Source organism: Acomys russatus, chromosome 25 (assembly GCF_903995435.1).
Source record: "Acomys russatus chromosome 25, mAcoRus1.1, whole genome shotgun sequence".
Lineage (NCBI taxonomy): Eukaryota > Metazoa > Chordata > Mammalia > Rodentia > Muridae > Acomys > Acomys russatus.
The window spans coordinates 34,711,263-34,732,742 of record NC_067161.1 but is presented as its reverse complement, the minus strand read 5'-3'; the positions used below and the strand labels follow the sequence as shown (position 1 = coordinate 34,732,742).

General features: G+C 50.1%; 1 pseudogene; it reads left to right on the top strand.

Moving 5' to 3' along the window:
* The first annotated feature begins 19,288 nt into the window (after positions 1–19,288).
* LOC127208536 (heterogeneous nuclear ribonucleoprotein A1-like) lies at positions 19,289–20,315 on the top strand (annotated as a pseudogene).
* The last annotated feature ends 1,165 nt before the right edge of the window (positions 20,316–21,480 follow it).

Here is a 21,480-nt window from a genome sequence, read left to right as displayed (position 1 = left end):
ATGTCCATCCGCAGCATTGTTAGTGATGGGTACCTGTTTTCTGTCATAGGATAAACAAAAATTTACCCGATGAATACCCTGTTGTAGGACATTTAGGTTATTTCCATTTTCCCCCCAACAGAGACAACACTGTGAGCAAATTCTCCACACACGCTAACAATTTTTCCACTTAGGAGACAGACACCCCGCCCCACTCCCCCTCCTAGGACTTAGCAGTGAAACTGCCACTCACATATCTTAAGTGTTCTATGAGGGTTTTTTTTTTTTAATTGATTTTTGTTATATTTTGTTTTATTTTGGGAAGAGCGTCTCTTGTAGCCTGGCTTAGCCTTGAATGCCTCATCTTCTTACATCTGTTTCCCACATTGTGGCATTACAAGTCTGTACTGCCCTGCTTGCCTGGTGCTGGGTTAGAAATTAGAGAAATCTGCCTATGATTGGGCACTATGGTTTTTTTGTTTGTTTGGGTTGTTTTGTTTGTTTTTCTTGTTGAGTTTCCAAAAAATTTGGGGAGGGAGTGTGTCAAGGCAGGGTTTCTCTGTGTAGTCCTGGCTATCCTGGAGCTCCGTCTGAAGTCCAGGCTGGCTTCAAACTCACAGAGATCAACCTGTATGGGCCTCCCAAGTGTTGGGATTATAGACCTGTGCCATCTCAGCACAGCCAGTTTCTAAATCTCTCTCTCTCTCTCTCTCTCTCTCTCTCTCTCTCTCTCTCTCTCTCTCTCTCTCTCTCTCCTCACCCCTCCCCCCCCCCGTCCGTCCGTCTCTGTGTGTGTCTCTGTCTCTCTGTGTCTCTGTCTCTGTCTCTCTCCCCCCGTCTGTCTCTGTGTATGTGTCTCTGTGTCTCTGTCTCTCTCTTTCTCTCTCTCTCCCCATCTGTCTCTCTGTGTGTCTGTCTTTCTGTGTCTCTGTCTCTGTCTGTCTCTCTCTCTCTGTGTCTCTCTCTGTATGTCTGTCTCTCTCTCCCCCTCTGTCTCTCTGTGTGTCTCTGTCTCACTGTGTCTCTATCTGTCTGTCTGTCTCTCTCTCTCTCTATCTTTCTGTCTCTGTTTCTCTCTGTGTCTCTCTGTCTCTGTCTGCGTGCCCCCCCCCCCCCCACAGCTGATGTATCCCAGGCTGACCTTGACTTCTGCACATGCTTCAGCCTATCAAGTGCTGGGCTTGCAGGTATGCACCACTTCACTGGGAATATGTGGTACTAGAGGCAGGACTTAGGCTCTGTACATGCTGGACAAGCACTATCGCAACCGAGCTACACCCTCAGCTGGGTGCGAACTCTCCATCTTCCCACCTCACTTCCTGCCCCTTCGCTTGTTCTTAGAAGAGGGTGGAAAACAATACAGAGCTGAGTCCGAAAGTTTGGAATCCTGTGCTTTTGGCATTCTGCTGGGGCTGGAGAAAAGGCTTGGTGAGAAGAGAGCTTCTGCTCTTGCAGAGAGCCTAGTTTGCATCCTAGCACCCACATTGGGCTCATTGCCCTCATACCCATGAGGGCAGCACCTGAGAATCTGATGCCCTTTTCTGGCCTCCCTGAGCACCTACACACACACACACACACACACACACACACACACACACACACATACATACACACACACTTGAAATATTTATTTATTTGTTTGTTTGTTTGTTTTTCAAGACAGGGTTTCTTTGTGTAGCCTTGGCTGTCTTGGACTCCCTTTGTAGACCAGGCTAGGCTCGAACTCACAGCGATCCACCTGCCTCTGCCTCCTGAGTGCTGGGATTAAAGGCGTGTGCCACCACGCACAGCTAAAAAAAAAATTTTTTTTAAGGAAAGAAATTATTATTCTCTCTGGGCCTCAATTAGCTATAAACAAGAGATAATCTCTACCCATCTCTCCTAATTGTTGAGAAGATTGTTAAACAAAATTATCAGAGGCCACTATTTTCGACTAAGCCCCTGCAACAGGCACCAACAGACCAAACCAAAATGGAGTCACTCCTGCTAAATTTTAAAGGAGCACACAGATCCTAAGCCAAACCAAGTTCTCCTAAGCACAAGAGTTTTCAGTCCCCATGAGTCAGTGTGAGGAAGTCCCCTCTGCTTTAAAACATGTGCAAATGCACCTGAACCACCCTAACATTAGCCAATCAGTTTGTTTTCCCCCTGCTGTTTAGTTTCCTTGTTCTGGGCTCACAGACTCATCACGCTGTTGCCCAGCAGGAGCGCTCCTTCTAATGCATGAATCATGCCTAGTTCATGAACCAAGGCCAGTGAGACTCATAATCAAATTTCTTGCAGTTTTTTTTTTCCTGTGAAATCAGGTAGATCATCAAAGCCCTTCCCAAACCATTAAACACTCCTCAAAGGGGGCTGGAGAGGTGGCTCAGAGGTTAAGAGCACTGGCTGTTCATACAGAGGTCCTGAGTTCAATTCCCAGCAACCACATGGTGGCTCACAACCACCTGTAATGAAATCTGATGCCCTCTTCTATCTGTTGCTCTCTTCTGTTATACAGGCAAATAGAGTGCTTATATACACAAATACATAAATAAATCTTTAAAAAAAAAAAAACACTCCTCAAATGAAAGGTATCAACAGACCTTCCACTGTGCTTCTGTGCACTGGACACTTCCCAACTCTTTCTCCCTTCTGTTGGCCCTTTCTTCCCCAACAGGCAGGAATACATCTTTCTCTCCACTAACTGCCATTTCTACCTGGCTCCGCCCCCATTTTTTTTTTTTTTTTTGTCTCATGTAACCCAGGTTGTCCTTTAAAAAATATGTGTTAACTTATTGTTTATGCTTATATACATGTGTGTGATAGTGCACATGCTACCAAGCATGTGTAGAAGGCAGGGAGCCACCTTGGTCCTCAACTTCCACCTGTGACTTTTATGTTGGCTCCAGAGATACGTCACCGTCACCGGGCATGTTGTAAGTGCCTTTCTACCTGCTGAGCCACCTTCCTGCCTGCTTAGGTTGTCATTAAATTCCCTGATCCTCCTGCCTCCACCTCCCAAGTGCTGGAATTGCAGAAGTGCTCCATCATACTTGGCTTCCATTCCGGTCCCTTAAGGACTCAGACCGAATGTCCGCTTTCTACGAGTGCTCTCAAAGCAACCAATCAGACCTCCTCCCTCTCACCTTTGCCCTGGGGCCTTAGCTCTCTGTGGCATCGCTTCATTCCTGTTGCCTCCTCAGTGATGAGAGTTAAAGGAGATTAGCTGCCCGCCCTGCCCACCAGCACCCATAGGGTGCCTCCCCAGAGTACCCTGGCTCAGTTGGGGCAAGTAAATGTACTGGGATGGCTTCTCAACACTGGGCTCTGAGGTTCTCTGGATTTCCGAAGGTCAGGGGCTCCTTGAATGTGACTTTTGTGATGGTAATGCAGGGGGGTAGCCCAGCAGTTGACAGAGTTCTTGGGTAGCAAGCACAAAGCTCCCCACACCACAAACCCCAGGAGTGATGGTTTATCCCTGCAATCCCTGTTAACCCTGTGGCTGGGGTCGGGAGCAGGGACAGGAGAGTCAGAAGTTAAAGGTCATCCTTAGCTACATAGTAAGGTCCAGGCCAGCCTGGGGTACACCAGATAGGGGTGGGGGGACAAGACAAAATCATACACACACAAACACTCTGTACGACCCTCTCCTCTGGTAAGCCAAATCCTGTCCTCTGCCACCTCCCTCCTGTTGTCTGCCTCCTTGGATATGATTTCAGAACCACCTTCTAGGTGGGGCCCCTGGAAGTCCTGAACCCCAGGAGCCTGACACCCCACCCCATTTACGCACAGTGGGGACAGACACTGTGCCAAGGCCATGCTACAGATGCCTGGCACCTGGAAGGTCCTAAAAATCCTTGCTAAATGGATGTGTCACCGCCCCCCCCCCCCCCCCGTTCCCTCCCTTGTCTGATGATTATTCTCGATATTCAGACATTCCTTGGCGGCTCTCCGCAGCCTGTGCTTGTGCAGATAGACAGGTGTCATGCGGAAATGCTCTTAGAAATCCCATCCAGGCCGGGCCTGGTGGCGCACGCCTTTAATCCCAGCACTTGGGAGGCAGAGGCTGGTGGATCACTGTGAGTTCGAGGCCAGCCTGGTCTACAAAGTGAGTCCAGGACAGCCAAGGCTACACAGAGAGACCCTGTCTCGAAAAAAACCAAAAAAAAAAAAAAAAAAAAAAAAAAAGAAAGAAAGAAAAAAGAAAAGAAAAAAGAAATCCCTTCCAGGTACAGGGCCCAGTGGGACTTGAATTAGGTTTCTGACTGCTCCTCAAAGCAGACAAGCTCTCAGCAGGACCTCAGACCCCTGCAGTCTAGAGGCAGGGCTCCTTGAAATGTTCAAAGGCTCTCCCAGCAGCCAGGCGCTATTTTCACTGCAAACTTCTTCGTGCAGGACCTATCCCAACTGGCAGAGCAGTTGCCTAGCATCTATGAAACCCTAGGTTCGATCAGCCAGTACAGCATAAACCCAGTGAAATGCTGCACCCCTTGTAATTCCAACACTGAAAAAAAAAAAAAAATAGAGGCTGGAGAATTGGCAACTCAAGGTCACCCTGAGCTACATAGACCCTCGTCTAAAAATAAAGAGGCAAGTCAGAAATCAAAGCATCCAAAACCATCCCAAAGTTTGACATGAGACTACAGGTCCCACCAATGTGACTGTGAGAAGCTCAGGCAGAAAGGAAATCTTAACTTATTCAATAAATGGGAATCGTACTTCTGCTCAGGGTTAGCCCTGAGTTTGAGTCTGGGGAATTGCCCAGGCACGAGACCAGCTCCTCCCCGGTCACAGCTTTGGCACTCACGCTGTATGACACAGCAGAATAAACGTTGTACCGTTATTTTTATTTAGGCACTTATTTTAAATCCAGAACGCGGAGAGTGGGAGGCAGCAGCTGACTGGGAAAGTACGGGGTTCTGCCCCGGAACCCAGCATGCAGGAATCCCTGCACTGTGGTGGTGGTGGTAGTGGTGTCGGTGCCGCTCCGGAACTCATCGCGCCTCCCCACCCCACCCCCCACCCCCCGCCCGCGGGAGCGTGCGTGTGACCGTGTGGGCTGCCGCTGGGGCCCGCTGTGGAGTTTCATTTCTTATAAACACAGCATTGGGAGGAAAGAGGCCTCAGTTCCCATCCGCCCTGTGGGGCCCGGAGAGGCAAGCCGAGGAGACTGTGAGGCCAGGCCCAGAGGCCGTGACCCAGGGCAGGGCTGGGTAGGAGCAGCACCCCTCCCCTGTGATAAATCCTGCGGAGTAGCTGGGAGTAGCCGGGAGTAGCCGAGGCACTCACCCCCCACCCCCGACCCCAGGCTTTCTCACCCGGTTTGGCTCTGGGGTGGACCCCCTCTTTTCCATATGATGGGTATACGTGATTAGAGGAGGGTGGGCAACCAGGCCCTTTGGGCCAACTTCCACATTCCTGGTTCGCCCCGACTTGGGGGTGAGCTGCAGGCTCCGCTCTGGCTGACTTCCTGGAAAGGGAGGGAGGAGGGCAGGCGGGAGAACCGCAGAGCCTCCCAGCTGGGCCGCCCAGGTGGCTGCCTACATTCTAACCCTACGCCTAAGTCCTCCCACGCCTGCACCTTAGCTGCCTGCCCCACCCGTGCCAGGCAGCTCACCTGCCGACCGGCAGAGCACTTCTTCCTTCCCACCACCCAGCCTTGCCCTGCCGCCAGGAGTTTGCACCTGGCTCCGCAGTTACAGGCTGTGTAGCCTGTACTGACTGACTATAGGTCACCTCCGATAGGTGGAGACTGGCAAACCTCTCGCAGAGAGCTCTTGCTCTTAATAATCAATCACCTCCGCCTGTCTCCTCCCCACCCTCTACCCCCCCACCGCCCCCCGTGATTGACAGGAACACAGTAGGAGCACAGAAGTGGGAGAGGATGTCCCACGAGAACATCCATGCCATCATCGGTTGCAGCCTGAAAACGTGGCTGAGATTCTGTGGGGGTGGGGTGGGGTGTCCCTGTCCCAATACCTACTACTCTCAGGGTTCCCTCAGGCCGGGCGGGAGGGGGCGGGGCTTGGGTTTCGCTTTCTTGCCAACGTTCAGGCAACAAGGAAATCGAGGAGTTTCCCGGAACCGCTCAAGGAGCGCTGAGCTCTGGCTCCAAGGCAGGCGGCAGGGACGGATGGGCACATGTCCAGAGTCCCTGGCCAGCACCTCGCTGGAACTTCCAGTGGGAACCGGGGAAAACCAGTCCCGGAAAAGCCCCACCTCAGTGCACCTGAAGGTGGGGACCGCAAGGGAGAACATTAGAGGGGTGGCCGCACAGGGTACAATTGTGGTGGTCCACCAGGTGAAGATGGGCTGTGAAATCATACGATACCTGAGGAATGAGACGTAGGGTTTTATTGTTTGTCTTTGTAGGGCGACAAGAGCTCACATCCCCCAAACTGCTGTTGAGCTCACTATGTAGCTGAGGATGACCTTGAGCATCTGAGCCTCCTACCTCCACCCAGTTTGGAGTGTGGTCGACTACGCCTCGTCTTTGCAGTGTGGGGGAATCTAACCCAGGGTTTGATGCAAGCCAGGCAGACGCTACCAACTGAGTCACGTCATCTCTGATAGGTATGCGTTCACGTGTGTGTGCATGTGTGTGCATGCACACACATTGAAATAGGGTTTCCAGTAGCCCAGGCTAGCCTCGAATTCCTGTGTAGTTGAGGCTGTTCCGGAACTCATGATCCCCCTCACCTCCTATGCCTCCTAGATGCTGGGATTCGGGCACTAGCAACTGCTGCTTCATATACATTCTTTGGTCAATCTTTTTACTTGTTTATTGTGACGCTTTCTCCTGACACACTCAAGAATAGCATAGGCTTTCTGTCCAAGCCGAGCCTGCCAAACTCAAAGCTAGAAATAGCCAAACTTAGAGGTGGGCATGGTAACGGCAAAGAGTGAAGCTGACTGAGTTGGGGGCATGGAGTGGAAAGGGACTTCTAGCCCCAGTCCGCTGACCCCTAGCTCAGTCAGGTGCTGCAGACAGAAGAAGACTCCCTCCCTAGGAGTGGACTGAGCTCCTCTGTGAGTGGTTGAGCCTTGCCTGCCCATGGGTCCTTGGCCAGCAAGCCGACTGTTCTCATCCCAGAGGAATGTTAGCTGTAAGGTCTGCCACTTCCTTCTGTCCTCAGAGGCTGGAGCTCCCCCCAGTTGTGGATGACTGTGGGTTGGGCTTGAGTCTGAGCCGGAATCTTGACGAGGGGGGCGGGGGCGGGGTGAGATGGTGTTTTGCGGGGGGGGGGGGGGGGGGGGGGGCAGAGTTTAGTTCCCTCCCTTGCATCTTCAGTCCAAAGCAGAATCTGGGGCCAAGGTGAGCAGGGTCACCCAAAAGCCCGTGTTTCCTTAAATTCTAGGATCTCCTTCTGTGTGGCCATGGCTTTTGGAAAGACAGCAATCAAACTCAGTAGGGTTCTCTGGTCTAGAAGAGCTGGGGGCCATTTGGAGACAGCCAGCTCGCCAAGAGGGAGGCAGGCAAAGAGGTCAAGTGGTGGCCCTTGCTCTTTCCAACCTGGTTCAGGATTGCCATGCTCTGGAAGAAGGCTAGGGAAACAAAATGCTTCAAGAATAGAGCTTGTGCTATGCCCACAGTGCCTGGTGACTCAGCCTGGGACTGGGAATCCCAATGCTAGGGGCCTGCCCCAGAGATGAGGGTGCCCAGGAAGCCAAGGCAGCAGTTGAATGAGGCCCAGGAGAGAATACATTGTTGTCCCTCCTTCTCTGGCTAGGCAGCTTTTGGTGGATTTTATTTTTCAGATTTAGTTTTTTTTAAGACCATTTTTTTTTTTTTTTTTTTTTTTTTTTTTGGTTTTTCGAGACAGGGTTTCTCTGTGTAGCCTTGGCCATCCTGGACTCACTTTGTAGACCAGGCTGGCCTCGAACTCACAGCGATCCACCTGCCTCTGCCTCCCGAGTGCTGGGATTAAAGGCGTGCGCCACCACACCCGGCTTTAAGACCATTTTTATATGTGTGTGTATTTTCTTGTCTCCCTTGCCTCTGTGTGTGTGTGTGTGTGTGTGTGTGTGTGAGAGAGAGAGAGAGAGAGAGAGAGAGAGAGAGAGAGAGAGAGAGAGAGAGAGAGAATATCCTAACCTGGATCCTCTGTGAGAGCAAACGTTCTTAGCACTGAACCATCTCTTCAGTCCCAGTATTTTTGAGTTAGAGAACCAACTGATCCTAGCTCATAAAGCAGCCCTGGGAGTGGGCCTACAAGTGTTCTGTACTGGGTTTCACTAGAAGTCACCTTTGTGCACCGGAAACAGGACAAGAGGTAGGTGCCTCTTGCTTGCTACTGTAGCCTCAAGAGCCAGCATGGGGCTTGGCATAAAGCAGGTCCCTGTGGGAAGTAGTGCAGGATGGACCAGAGGGAGAGTGGATGGGAAAACAGGGTAGAAGATTTATAAATAGGTAGATAAGTAGGAGGGGGTGGGTGGGTGAGTGGGTAGATGGCTGGGAGGTTGGATGCATGCATGAGGGATGGATGGATGGATAGATGGATGATGCATGGATAGATGGATGCATGGAGGATGCATGGATGTATGCATGGATGGATGGATGCGTGGAAGATGCATGGATAGATGGATGGATGGATGCATGCATGCATGCATGGATGATACATGGGTGGGTGGATGGACGCATGCGTAGATGCATGCATGGATCGGAGGGTGGATGAGTAGGAGGGAAGATGGGTGTATAGGTGGGAGAGTGGGTGAATACATGGATAGGTAATAAGAGGTTTACCATAGAACAAGCTTCCTGATTATTTCTTTCCCCTTGAAACTGGGCAGACTGTGTGTTAGTGTTAAAGCTTAGGTACCAGCCTTCACCTAGTGGGCTACACGCAGTATGACTTTCATCTCGGCACTAAAGAGGCAGAGGTTCCAGGCCAGCCAGAGCTATGTAGACTGTCAGGATGCCAGTTCAGTTAGGAAAGCTTAGTTGTGTGGGGTTTGTTTTTTTGGTGGTGGTGGTGTGTGTGTGTGTGTTGTTTGTTTTTTGTTTTTTGGGGTTTTTTGTGGTACCTCACACTTCTCTACTCAGAGGAGGGATGGAACAATGGTGGTGGGTAAGTGGATCAATGGGAGGACTCAATTGGTCTTAGCAGTGTGTACATTTCCCTGCGATAACCAATTAAAAAAAAAAAAAAAACTACAAAAACTTGCACTCCCCGGTAGTAGAGAGTGAAGAGCGAGGCTTCCCTGGATGGCATTGGGAATGTTTCTGCTCAGCTCTGTCCTCCCAGTGGGATATCTGCTCCATTTTCCATCACATTTTTCATATGTGTGGTCCCTTGAACTCCTCCAGAGAGCCTGACCGTCCTAATGAAAGACCTGCCCAGACAGAAGACAAGGGGCTGGCCATTTAGGTGCACACTAAGTGGCCCTCTTCCTTCCCTGGAAGGCATGCAAGGGGATTGGCTTGAGAGAGGACTTAAGACCAATGTGAGAGATTCCAGTCTTTCTCCACCCCACCCCATTGTTGGAATCCAGACCACCAGACTGCAGTTCAGGCCACGCCCACCTGCTCCAGGAAAGAAAATTGCAAGCCCCCTACTGGGAGCAGACCCGTGCAAAGAATCCCTCACCCCAGGGCTATGGTTCCAGGTGCCATTCTTGCTTCTCCAAGGGAGCTCCCAGCTTTCAGGTTGCCAGACTCCTAGGGTCATCAGAAGGCTACTGGGAGACACACTTCCTCACTAAGAATTCTCTCCCCTTGCCTGCCCACCCAGACACCCAGGGCACAAGGACCACCTTTGCTCTAGGCTCAAGTTCTAAAACCTTCTACCTCTTTTCTCTAAGAAGCGACTCCCACTCTCCCCTCCCCCACCCCACTCCCTACCCCGTATTCTGCATGTTTGTCTGCCTATAACTCTTTTGTCTATTTTTTGTTTTTCTTTTTTCAAAGATTTATTTATTACATGCAGTGTTCTATCTGCATGTACGCCTACACTCCAGAAGAAAACACCAGATCTCATCATAGATGGTTGTGAGCCACCATGTGGTTGCTGAGAATTGAACTCATGACCTCTGGAAGAGCAGTCAGAGCTCTTAACCACTGAGCCATCTCTCCAGTTCTGTTTGGGGGTTGTTTGTTTGTTTTTGTTTTGCTTTGCTTTGTTTTGTTGCTGTTTTCGAGACAGGGTTTCTCTGTGTAGCCTTGGCTGTCCTGGACTCAAATTGTAGACCAGGCTGGTCATAAACACAGATCTGCCTGCCTCTGCCTCCCTGTGTTCTAGCCACCACGCCCAGCTTTTATCCATGTTTATAACTCTTCTAATAAAATTCTCACCCAAAAGAACACCTGTCTGGCAAGAAGCAGGAGGTTGGCAGAGAACCCCATCTCTGCCTCCTACTCCCTACCCACTACCCTGCCTGGATGGTCATGAAGAAAGAGCTCTGATGTCCAGCTGGATGAGTGACAGACCACAGTGAGTGTGTCACCTTGTCAGATAGCCAGCATGCAGTGCCACACAGGGAGTGTCCTAGAGGACTGGGCTCTATCAGTGGAGCCAGAATGAACCATGGCATGCTGGGAGAAGACGCTCGGAGCTTGGGGGGGGGGGGAACCTGTAGTGACTTGTCTATAATTCTCAGGAAACAACACCCATGCCTTAAGATTCTTCAGGAATATAATGGAGCATTTTCCACAGCCACATGGGCCGGAGGGTGGGGGGTGGGGGGTGGGGGGATGCAGCTTCTCATAGTGCAGACTTTCCAGGATGCTGCTGAAGACTTAGTGTGTCTGATGACCATGGGGTGTGTTGCTCAGTAAGACGGCCCTCAGGTCTTCACCACTAGCCTACATAGAAAAAGTCTCCCAGGGCAGAGGGAGCTTGGCTACCTCCCACAAAAGGCACAAGTGCACTCTGCTTGTATGTGTCACACCTGGAGTATGAGGTGAAGGGTTATAGATGCCGCAGGCGTGGGACAGGAGCAAGGTGTCTCAACCAGTATTCACGCCTGAAACGTGAGACAAAGTTTGCAGACCAAGGGATAAGGGAGGCTATCATGGGTGGCGCCCGCTGGGTGGGGGTGGGGTGGGGAACACAGCCTAGAAAGGCCTGGAATTCAGAAGGCAGAACAGATTCTTTTCCACATGGCCGTTGTGGTTGCTGGTGGGTTCCGGACCAGGCTGCTGAGGAGGTTTGCCCCACCAGTCCTCTAGGGAGAGCTGGTCTATGAATCAGCACAAATTATCAAGGACCAGCCAACACAACAGTGCCTCCTTAAGGGTTTGTTCGAGGTGCCTCGTCTCAGTCTGAGACCCTGTTGCACCCTAGAGGTGGGAAAAATAACTGCAGAGAGCTCAGGTGAGTGTCCCTGGTGTCTTAGGTTCCGACCATGGGTTTTGGTTGTTATTTTGTTTTTGTTTTTTTGGTAAGAAATCACATTGGTGTACTTTTTTGAGGGTGAGAGCCAGGCACCTGTGGTGTTCAGAGGACAACATAGCAGGATCTGTCCTTCCACCATAGGCTCAGGTAGGCAGGGTGGCAGAAACACTTCAATCTTCTGAGCATCTCTCATCCACCATGTAAGTCTAGGTCTGCAAATACCTGAGGTATTTTGATCCTCCGCCAACCAGAGAATGGGAGTTTGGTTGTGGCTGGGATGTAGGAGAGGCAGGAGCAAAACCTTTAGGCCTTCCGCCGGTCTCATTCTGGGAGAAGTGAACAAGAACCCTGTATGCATACATGGCAGCAGCTAGGACAAGGCGTGAGACTAGGGATCCAGGGACGTGAGTTAGAGAGTAGGGCAAGAGGTCAAAAGGGCTCAGCTTGCCCCAGAAATGCCCTAGTAGTTGGAGATCACAGCTAGAGGCTAAAGTGATGCCCCTAGGTTGTTCAGTCTTGTCCTTTGCACCCTGGCTCTGTGTGTGTGGTGGGGGGGGGGGGGGAAGGTGGCCTCCTTTGCACCCTGGCTCTGTGGGTGTGGCGGGGGGGGGGGGGGGGGGAGGGAGAAGAAGGTGGCCTCCATTGCTGGGTGGGGCTTATCTATGTTTTCCATCAAAACTAGAGTGCCCTTAGGGCCAGTTGAGCTCCCCAGCCTCAGACCCGTGAAGTTCAACCGCTATGGCAGCAGCGCCCTCTATTGGCAAGTTAAGAGAACTACGTTTCTCTGTCTCTGTCTCTGTCTCTGTCTCTGTGTCTCTGTCTCTCTCTGTCTCTCTCTGTCTCTCTCTGTCTGTCTGTGTCTGTCTGTCTGTCTGTCTGTCTGTCTCTCTCTCTCTCTCTCTCTCTCTCTCTCTCTCTCTCTCTCTCTCTCTCTCTCTCTCTCTCCTCTCTCTCTCTCTCTCTCTCTCTCTCTCTCTCTCTCTCTCTCTCTCTCTCTCTCTTCTTGGAATGGAGATGGTAGGGGGTCCAGGAAAGAGAAAAAGGTGTGGGGCTAATGCTACCAAGCTACCCGGAAGGCAGACTTTGGCTAAAGCAGATAGTCAGGTATCACCTGGTAAACAGTAACCACTTCCTGCTTAGTGGTCTTTGAACAGATGCCAGAAAGGCCAGGACCCAGTGGAGATGGGAGTTTCTAAGGGGCAACAACTCTCACGAAGGTCCCCGCCCTTTTCTTGGCCACATGGCACCAAGGAGATCTGCGTCAAAGGCTGAATGCACGCACACCCATGGGTTCCCCTGAGCAAGCCCCGTGGACTCACAGGGCATCCAGACTGAGTTGAAGGGCTAGGACTATGGAGGGCAGTTCCCTCAGGCGCTCTAAGGAGGAGAAATACAGAGGGGGGGGCAGGCCTGTAATCCCAGCATTTGGGGAGGCAGGGGCAGGCGAGTCTCTGGAGTTCGAGGCCAGCCTGGTCCACAAAGTTGAGTCCAGTCCAGGTCTACAAAGCCAAGGCTACAGAGAAATTCTGTCTCCAGGAAACAAAAGAAGGAAGGGGGAGGGGGGAGAAGGAACAAAAAAGAACAGGAGGGGACTGAATGTGGTGGTGCACACCTGTAACCCCAGCACCTGGGAGGTGACAAAAGTTCAAAGTCATCTTTTGCTGCGTAGTGAGTTTTAGGCCATCTTGGGCAACACGAGACCCTCTTTCACAAAACCAAACAGGAGAAGGATGGAAGGAGGAAGAGAAGAAGGGAGAAAGGGAAATTGATTGATTGAGGGTTTGTGCCCAGCTGTAACCATAGCACTCAGGAAGCAGAGGCAGAAGGACCAACAGTTTGAAGTCGGCCTGGGCTCCACAGCAAGACCCTGCCTCAAAACAAACAAATGAATAAATGCATTGAAAACCAATAATAACCAAAACTTATTTCTGTAACAAAAAAGCTAAGGCTGAGAATGGAGACAAGATCAAGCCAGCATAAAACCCTGAAACATCTATGAGGAGCTGCCTGCCTCTTCAGACACATGTCCTCTGAGCTCCAGGCCAGGGCTGTGGGGCACAGGTACCACTTTGGAGCTCTAGATAATTCTCAGAGACAAGAGAGGACCTGGCGTGGGCTGGTTTAACGCACTTGTGAGCCAGGAGCATGTACAGCATAGCCATGGTCAATGTGTGTATTTTCCAGAACTTTCTGTCACAGAACAGGGGGCATTGTTCCCTGGAGAGCTCTGCCCGCCATGGCCCTGGCATCAGGACTCTCTACCCCAGACAGGAAGCCAACACTGTCCTGGGGATGCAGCTCAGCTGGTAGAGTGTTTGCCTGGCATGTGTGAGGCATTGGGTTCAATTCCTAGCACCACATAAACCAGGAGTGGTGATGCACCCCTGTGACCCTAGTACTTGGAAGGTGGAGGCAGGAGGATCAGAAGTGCAAGTCATCCTTGCTGTGAGGTGAGCTGGAGACCAGGCTGTGGCTACATGAGGTGGACACAGCTATTGAAAAGGAAGAAGAGGAGGTGGCTTTGGAGAGCACTTTAAGGTCATCTTGGGCTAAATACTGAAATTGAGGCTGGACTGAGCTAGCTAATACCCTGCAGATCCTGGGGGTTGAACTCAGGCTTGTCAGCAAATGCTCTCCTAATCATGGCTTTAAACTGCTAATGTAAGGCCTGGAGAGAGATGGCTCAGTGATTAAGAGCACTGACTGCTCTTCCAGAGGTCCCTGAGTTCAACTCCCAGCAACCACATGGTAGCTCACAACCATCTCTAATGAGATCTATTGCCCTCTTCTGTCATGCGGCATAAATGCAGACAGAACACTGTATATGCATAATAAATAAATAACTCTTTAAAAATAAATAAATAAAGAACCGGATGGTGGTGGGACATATCAATCCCAGCACTCAGGAGGCTAAGGCAGGTGGATTTCTGAGTTTGAAGCCAGCCTGATCTACAGAGTGAGTTCCAGGCAGCAGTGAGAGAATAGCAGAAAGTTTTTCAGACAGAAAGTAGATGTTAGGCCTTGTTTTAAAATAAATCATCCGGGCGTGGTGGTGCACACCTTTAATCCCAGCACACACACACCTCTAACCCCAACAAATCGCTTCTATAAAAAGAATCAAGAATGGAGAAACCTCGATACAAGGAAAAGGGACCCCCTCATCACTGTTGGTGAAACTGTGAACTGGGGCACAGTCACCGTGGAAAAAGCATAGAGGTTCCTCGTTACTAAGAATAGACTACCATGTGATAATATGGCCCTGGGCGTGCTCGAAAGGAACCTGAATAAGCACACCCCAGGCCTGAAGCACTGCTCACTAAGACCAGGATATGGGGCCAGGCAAGATGTCCATCAACAGACAAACCAGGAAAAAGAAAGGCAGTGCATGTACACAAGAGATGCTGCTCTCTGTCTTCTTCAGGGCGCAACTGACCTGTGTAATCTTTACTGTGTAATAAATTACCTTACTGTGTAATCCAGGCTAGCCTTGAGCTTATTAGGGTAACCCTTCTACCTCAGCCTCCAAACTGCACGCCCAGCACTACAGAGTTTGGTTTCGCCATAAAGAATTCAAGCACAAGCCGGGTGTGGTGGTGCACACCTTTACTCCCAGCACTCGGGGGGGGGGGGGGGGGGGGGGGGCGCAGAGGCAGGCTGATCGCTGTGAGTTCGAGGCCAGCCTGGTCTATGGCGCAAGTTCCAGAACAGCCTGGGGTACACAGAGAAACACTTGCCTCGAGAAATGAAACAAAACAAGAATTAAATTACATTATTTACAGGAAAATAGAAGTAACTGAAGATCACCATGTTATGCAAAAAACAAAAACAAAAAACAAACAACAACAACAAAAACCCGCCTGACCCAGACAAACATTGCATGTTTTCTCTCATTTGAGGAACCTAGATTTAGACAGGCACATGCACACAGGTGGGGGGAAAACAACAGATAGTGATGGGATAAGAAAGGCAAAATATTGTATTTTTTTCTCAGATACAGATCTAGGTTTAACAGCTATGTATGCACATAATGCTATTTATACATGATTTAGAAGACATGAAAGAGGAGTGGGGACTTGTGGTTGGAGAGGAAGGGACTAGCTGGAAAGTGAAGATTTACAGTAAAGGCTAGAGTGTGGGAGTAAATACAAAAAAAGTACAAGGATGCATGCATCACGATGAAACTCAGGTATTTCTATTTTTAGTATCTTTTTGAGACAGGACCTCGCTATGGAGTCCTGTTTGGCCTGGAACTTGTTATATAGACCAGGCCAACCTGGATCCATTTACTTCCATGTTCCTACCCCTACCCCTGCCCCTGCCCCTGCCCCTACCCGTGCCCCTGCCCCTACCCCTGTCCCTACCCGTGCCCCTTCCCCTGCCCCTGCCTGCCTCTGCCCCTACTCCTGCCCCTGCCTACCTCTGCCCCTGCCCCTACTCCTGCCCCTGCCTGCCTCTGCCCCTGCCCCTACCCCTACCCCTGCCCCTGCCCCTGCCCCTGCCTGCCTCTGCCCCTACCCCTGCCTCTGCCCCTGCCCCTACTCCTGCCCCTGCCCCTACCCCTGCCCCTTCTTGCCTCTGCCTCTGCCCCTGCCCCTACTCTGGCTTCTACAGTCTTTCCTCCTCCTCTTCCACAGCGATCCCTGAGCCTTCGGTAGGAGATGTGCTGTAGATATGTCCGGTGGAACTGCGGTCTACATCTCTGCGTTCTGATTGGCTGTGGCCTTCTATAGTGGTCTCTATCAACTTATCTTGATGAGGAGGGGAAGACTACGTTTATCTGCGGGTATACAGGTAAATATTTAGAATGTTGTTAGGGACGGTGCTGGTTTTGTATGTGGCAGTTGCAGGTTCCTCTCCAAGATCCTTGTCTTCACTATCCCAGGGTAGTTGGCTGAGTTTCCAGGACCAAGTATGCTGATTTCCCTCTTGTTCAGTGGTGAGCCTTAAGTCCAGTTAGAGAGCTGGTGGTGACCTACAAGGTGTGTGTGCCACTGTTGCCCCCTTAGGGACATCATGCCACTAGGGTAATTGTGATGGATAGGCATCTTGGCTGGGTAGGAATTTTGGGACTTTGCCCGGTGCCTTTTGGTACCATGAAAGCTGGTCCTCAGGGAGGAGACTTCCGGATCATACTCAGCTCTGAGCCACTGAGCCTTTGTCCAAAGTGTATGCCTCTTCAGCACTGGTTTCTTACCTGTCACCTCTAGGGGGCAGCCAGGGACACCAGCAGTAGCCTGAAATGTAAGTACATATTGTCCCAGAGCAACTACCAAAAGAAAGCAAACAAAAAACCACAATCGAGGCAGATAAAATACCGTATGTGTGTTTATCTGAGTAGGACACTAAAAGTGTTCAAATAATGCCAACATAGGCCGGATAAAGAAAATAGAGAGAGGAAAACAAAGAAAAAAGAAAGAAAAGAAAATAGAGAGGTAACAACATCTAAGGTTAGTGAATAAATACCGCCCCCCAGGAAGACAAATAACCAAACAGCAGGCACCCAGCACTCAGGAGGAGCAGAAGAGACAGACTCCCAACTGATGGATACTTCTAGAAAGACTGAGGTACACCTTTATGAGTGGCAGACACAAAATTTTTTATTTTAAAAGATGTTTTTAAGACAGGGTATTTTTGTGTAGCCCTGGCTAGCCTTAATGTCAATTTGTAGACCAGGCTGACATGGAGATCCAACTGCCTCTGCTTCCTCAGTGCTGGAATTATATGTGTCTGCACCACCACGCCTGGCCTGGCTTGGTTCGTGTGTGTGTGTGTGTGTGTGTGTGTGTGTGTGTGTGTGTGTGTGTATGTGTGTGTGTGTTCAGAGGACAACTTGCTGGAGTTGGTTCTCTCCTTTTACATGTGGGCCCACGGACTGTTCTTAAGTTGGCAGGGTTGGCAGCAAGCATGTTTGCCAGCTGAGCCATCCCTCTGGCCCAGCACCTTATATTTAGAGACAAGGTTCTTCACTGAACTTGGAGCTCACAGACTGGCTAGAGGTCAGCTAGCTCACTCCAGGGATCCACTTTGCTAAGCGAGTGCTGGGATCACAGGCATGTGCTGGCTTTATAAATAGGTTCTGGATGCCGGGCGGTGGTGCACACGCCTTTAATTCCAGCACTTGGGAGGTAGAGACAGGTGGGTCACTGTGAGTCCGAGGCCAGCCTGGTCTACAAAGCAAGCTCAGGACAGCCAAGGCTACACAGAGAGACCCTGTCTGGGGGTGTGGGGGAGACACGGCCATTTTAAGTGTGGGTAACCACGTGCCCACCTTACGCGGATCCAAGAGCGAAGAGAACCCCGATTTTGTAAACTGAGGTGCTATGAGCAACTCCTTGTCTACAAATCTGGTATTTAGGACTTTTAGGTCAGCGTCCTCACAAGCGTGCGTTTGGGAGATGAAAGCCACAGGAGAAACAAGAAGTGGGGTTGGGAGAAAGGAGAGTAGCCTGGCGCCCTCTGTTGTTGTAGCATGTAAGGCCACACATGCTACCTACCCTCTTGAGACAGGTTGGAAAGAACCACAGGGCCCACACACTCATTCCTGCAGCCGCTGTTTGAGGGTGCCTTTGACTGTCCTCGGTGTACAGTGGTGGAGGGTTGGGTGGGAAGGCCCTTTCTCCACAGAATTCCCACTGCTTCCTGCTGGGAGGTAAGGATTCTGGCAAGTGGTTTACTTACGTCCGTTTATTGAGACAGGCTCTCATTGTGTAGCCCTGGCTGGCTTGGAACTTGCTGTGTAGACCATGTTGCCCTTGAGCTCACAGACATCTACCTGTCTCTGTCTCATTGAATGTTGGGGTTAAAGGCATGTGCCACCACACCCGCCCCACTTTCTGCCCCCTTTTAAGAATATTGTTTATTTTATGCGTAGGGGTGGGTGCCTGCGGCCTGCCTTCTCTCTGCATCTGGATAAGGCTGATGCAAGGCATGGGCTGGTTTAAACTGGCAGAAGGAAAACCTGGATCCCAGAACCCTGGGAAGGGGAAGGCTGATGTTCAATAGGAACGATGGGGGGTGGTGGGATGGGTTGAGTTCTGAAAATTAACACATCAGCCACCAGGGGGCAGTGTTGGATCTCATCAACGGCTCAGATAAGTGAGCCTCTGGTCCTGGAAAGTGCACAGAGCTTGGCTTCCCTTAGCCCAGGCCTTTTTTTTTTTTTTTTTTTTTTTCTGATATAGCAAAAGTATCTCCAATTCTTGAGCCACTGTATGAAGGGACAGCCTTGAGCAGTCATGTAAACAGTCTCTCAGACCTGACTGGTGGGAATTTGGGGGAGAAATACCCAGATCGGCCACAAGAGGGAGATAGTGCGCCCAGCTCTTGGTTCTAAGGATGAACTTTACTTTTCAAAAAGACTTCTACAAAAGGCGAGCTTGGTTATGCATGGCTGGAAACCTCAGTGCTCAGGAGACAGAAGCAGGAAGATCACTCAGTTTAGAGGCCTGACACCCTGACTCAAAATAGAATAGTGGTAGGCAGGTTACATAGTGAGAACCTGACTGCAAAATAAAATAAAGAGAGCCGGTTAAGCTATGCTGCTCTTACAGAGGTCCTGAGTTCTGTTCCTAGCCTTCTGCCTCACAACCACCTGAAACTCCAGCTCCAGAGGAGGTCATGCCCTCTTCCGATCTCTATGGACACCTGTACTCATAGACCACACACACCTACCCTAGCTTCCAAATAATGACAAAAAGACCTATTAGATTTATTCAACAAGCTTTAAGCTCTGTAACTGGGCAGATTATGCCTGCCTCCCAGCCACCTGCCCTTTTTACTTGCCATCTCAGTCTTGCCTTGGCCTCTGCTGTAACTCTCTCTCTCTCATGGGGAACTCCTCCTCATCCTCCTCATGGCCCCTCCCCTCCTCCACTTCCTTCTCTCCTCAGAGATACAGTCATAGAAATGGCAGTGTCTGGGATACGTCCGCTCGCTTACTCCTTTCTGGAGGTTGACGCATCCGAGGTAACATCGCTGAAGGCTCCTGGCCCGTCATGTCTAAGTCAGAGTCTCCTAAGGAGCCGGAACAGCTGCGGAAGCTCTTCATCAGAGGGCTGAGCTTTGAAACAACCCAAGAGAGCCTGAGGAGCCATTTTGAGCAATAGGGACACTGTGGTACCATTAACTGTGGTAATGAAGGATCCAAACACCAAGAGATCCAGGGGCTCCTCCATGCCACAATGAGGAAGTGGATGCCACTTTGAATGCAAGACCACACAAGGTGGATGGAAGGGTTGTGGCACCCAAGAGAGCTGTGTCAAGAGAACATTCTCAGAGATCAGGTGCCCCCTTAACTGTGAAGAAGATCTTTGTTGGTGGTATTAAAGAAGACACTGGAGAACATCACCTACGAGACTACTTTGAGCAGTATGGAAAACTGAAGTGATTGAAATCATGACTGGCAGAGGCAGTGAGAAAAGAGGAGGGGCTCTGCTTTTGTCACCTTCAATCACCACGACTCTATGGATAAGATCGTTATTCAAAAATATCATACTGTGAATGGCCATACCTGTGAAGTAAGAAAAGCCCTAGCAAAGCAAGAGATGGCCAGTGCCTTGTCCACCCAGAGAGGTCGGAGTGGTGCCAAAACTTTGGTGGTGGTCGTGGTGGAGGCGGCGGTTTTGGTGGCAATGACAATTTTGGTCGAGGAGAAACTTCAGTGCTCCTGGTGGCTTTGGTGGCAGCCGTGGTGGGGGTAGATATAGTGGCAGCGGGGATGGCTTTCGTAGATTTGAGAATGATTGAAGCAATTTTGGAGGCGGTGGAAGCTACAATGATTTTGGCAATTACAACAATCAGTCTTCAAATTTGGGACCAATGAGGGGAGGACACTTTGGGGGCAGGAGATCTGGCCCTCATAGTGGTGGAGGCCAGGACTTGGCTAAACCACGAAACCAAGGTGGTTATGGAAGTCCCAGCAGCAGCTGGGGCTGGGGCAGGAGGTTCTAATTACGTTATAGGCAGGAAACAAAGCCTGGCAGGAGAGGAGAGCCAGAGAGGTGACAGGGAAGCTACAGGTTACAGCAGTTACTACAGTGGTGGCAGGGCCTGGCTGCTACAAAGACATGGTTTTTTTTTTTAATTTTTTTATTAATTTATTCTTGTTACATCTCAATGGTTATCCCATCCCTTGTGTCCTCCCGTTCTTCCCTCCCTCCCATTTTCCCCTTATTCCCCTCCCCTAAGACATGTTTTTTTTTTAAAGACAATACTCATGTGTATGGGCAAAAAGAACTCCAGGACTGTATTTGTGACTAACTGTCCAACAGGTCATTTTAGTTTCTGTTCTGTGGAAAGTATAAAGCATTGCAACAAAGGGTTTTACGGTAGACCTCTTTTCACCCATGCTGTTGATTACTAAATGTAACAGTCTGATCATGACACTGGATAAATGTGTCTTGAAGGAAAGAAAGAAAGGAAAAGAAAGAAAGGAAGGAAGGAAGGGCAATGCCCACATCCATCTGGACTGCAACCGGCTCTCATGGCTCAGAGATCAGCATCTGAACACACACCTGTCTATAATGCTTTGTTTTGTTTTTTTGTTATTTTGTTTTTCAAGACAGGGTCTCTCTGTGTGGCCTTGGCTGTCCTGAAAACTCATTCTGTAAACCAGACTGGCCTCAAACTCAGGTATTTGCCGGCCTCTGCCTCCCTGGTACTGGAATTAAAGATGTGCACCACAAGTGACTGGCGATAAAATATTTTAAAATATAAGCTGGGCATAGTAGTACATACCTTTAATCCCAGCACTCAGGAGGCAGAGGCAGGTGAATCTTTGAGGCCAGCTTTTTCTATGCTGTGAGTTCCTGGACAGCCAGGGCTACACAGAGAGACCCTGTCTCAATAAATAAATAAATAAATAAATAAATAAATGTTCTTTTTCTTTCTTTCTTTCTTTCTTTCTTTCTTTCTTTCTTTCTTTCTAAGAACAGAGGGCTGGAGAGATGACTAGCAGTTGAGTGCCACCACATGCACATGCTGACTCACAAATAGCTGTAACTCTAATTCCAGGGCATCTGACACAGTCTCTGACCTTTATGGGCATGAGGCACACATGTGGTAGACATACATACATGAAGACAAATACTTATACATGTAAAAAAAAAAAAAAAAAAAGAACTGGACTGTTTGTGCTCAGGTTGATTTCAAAGATAAAGAGATGGCTGGCAAGCTGGGCACAGTGGTG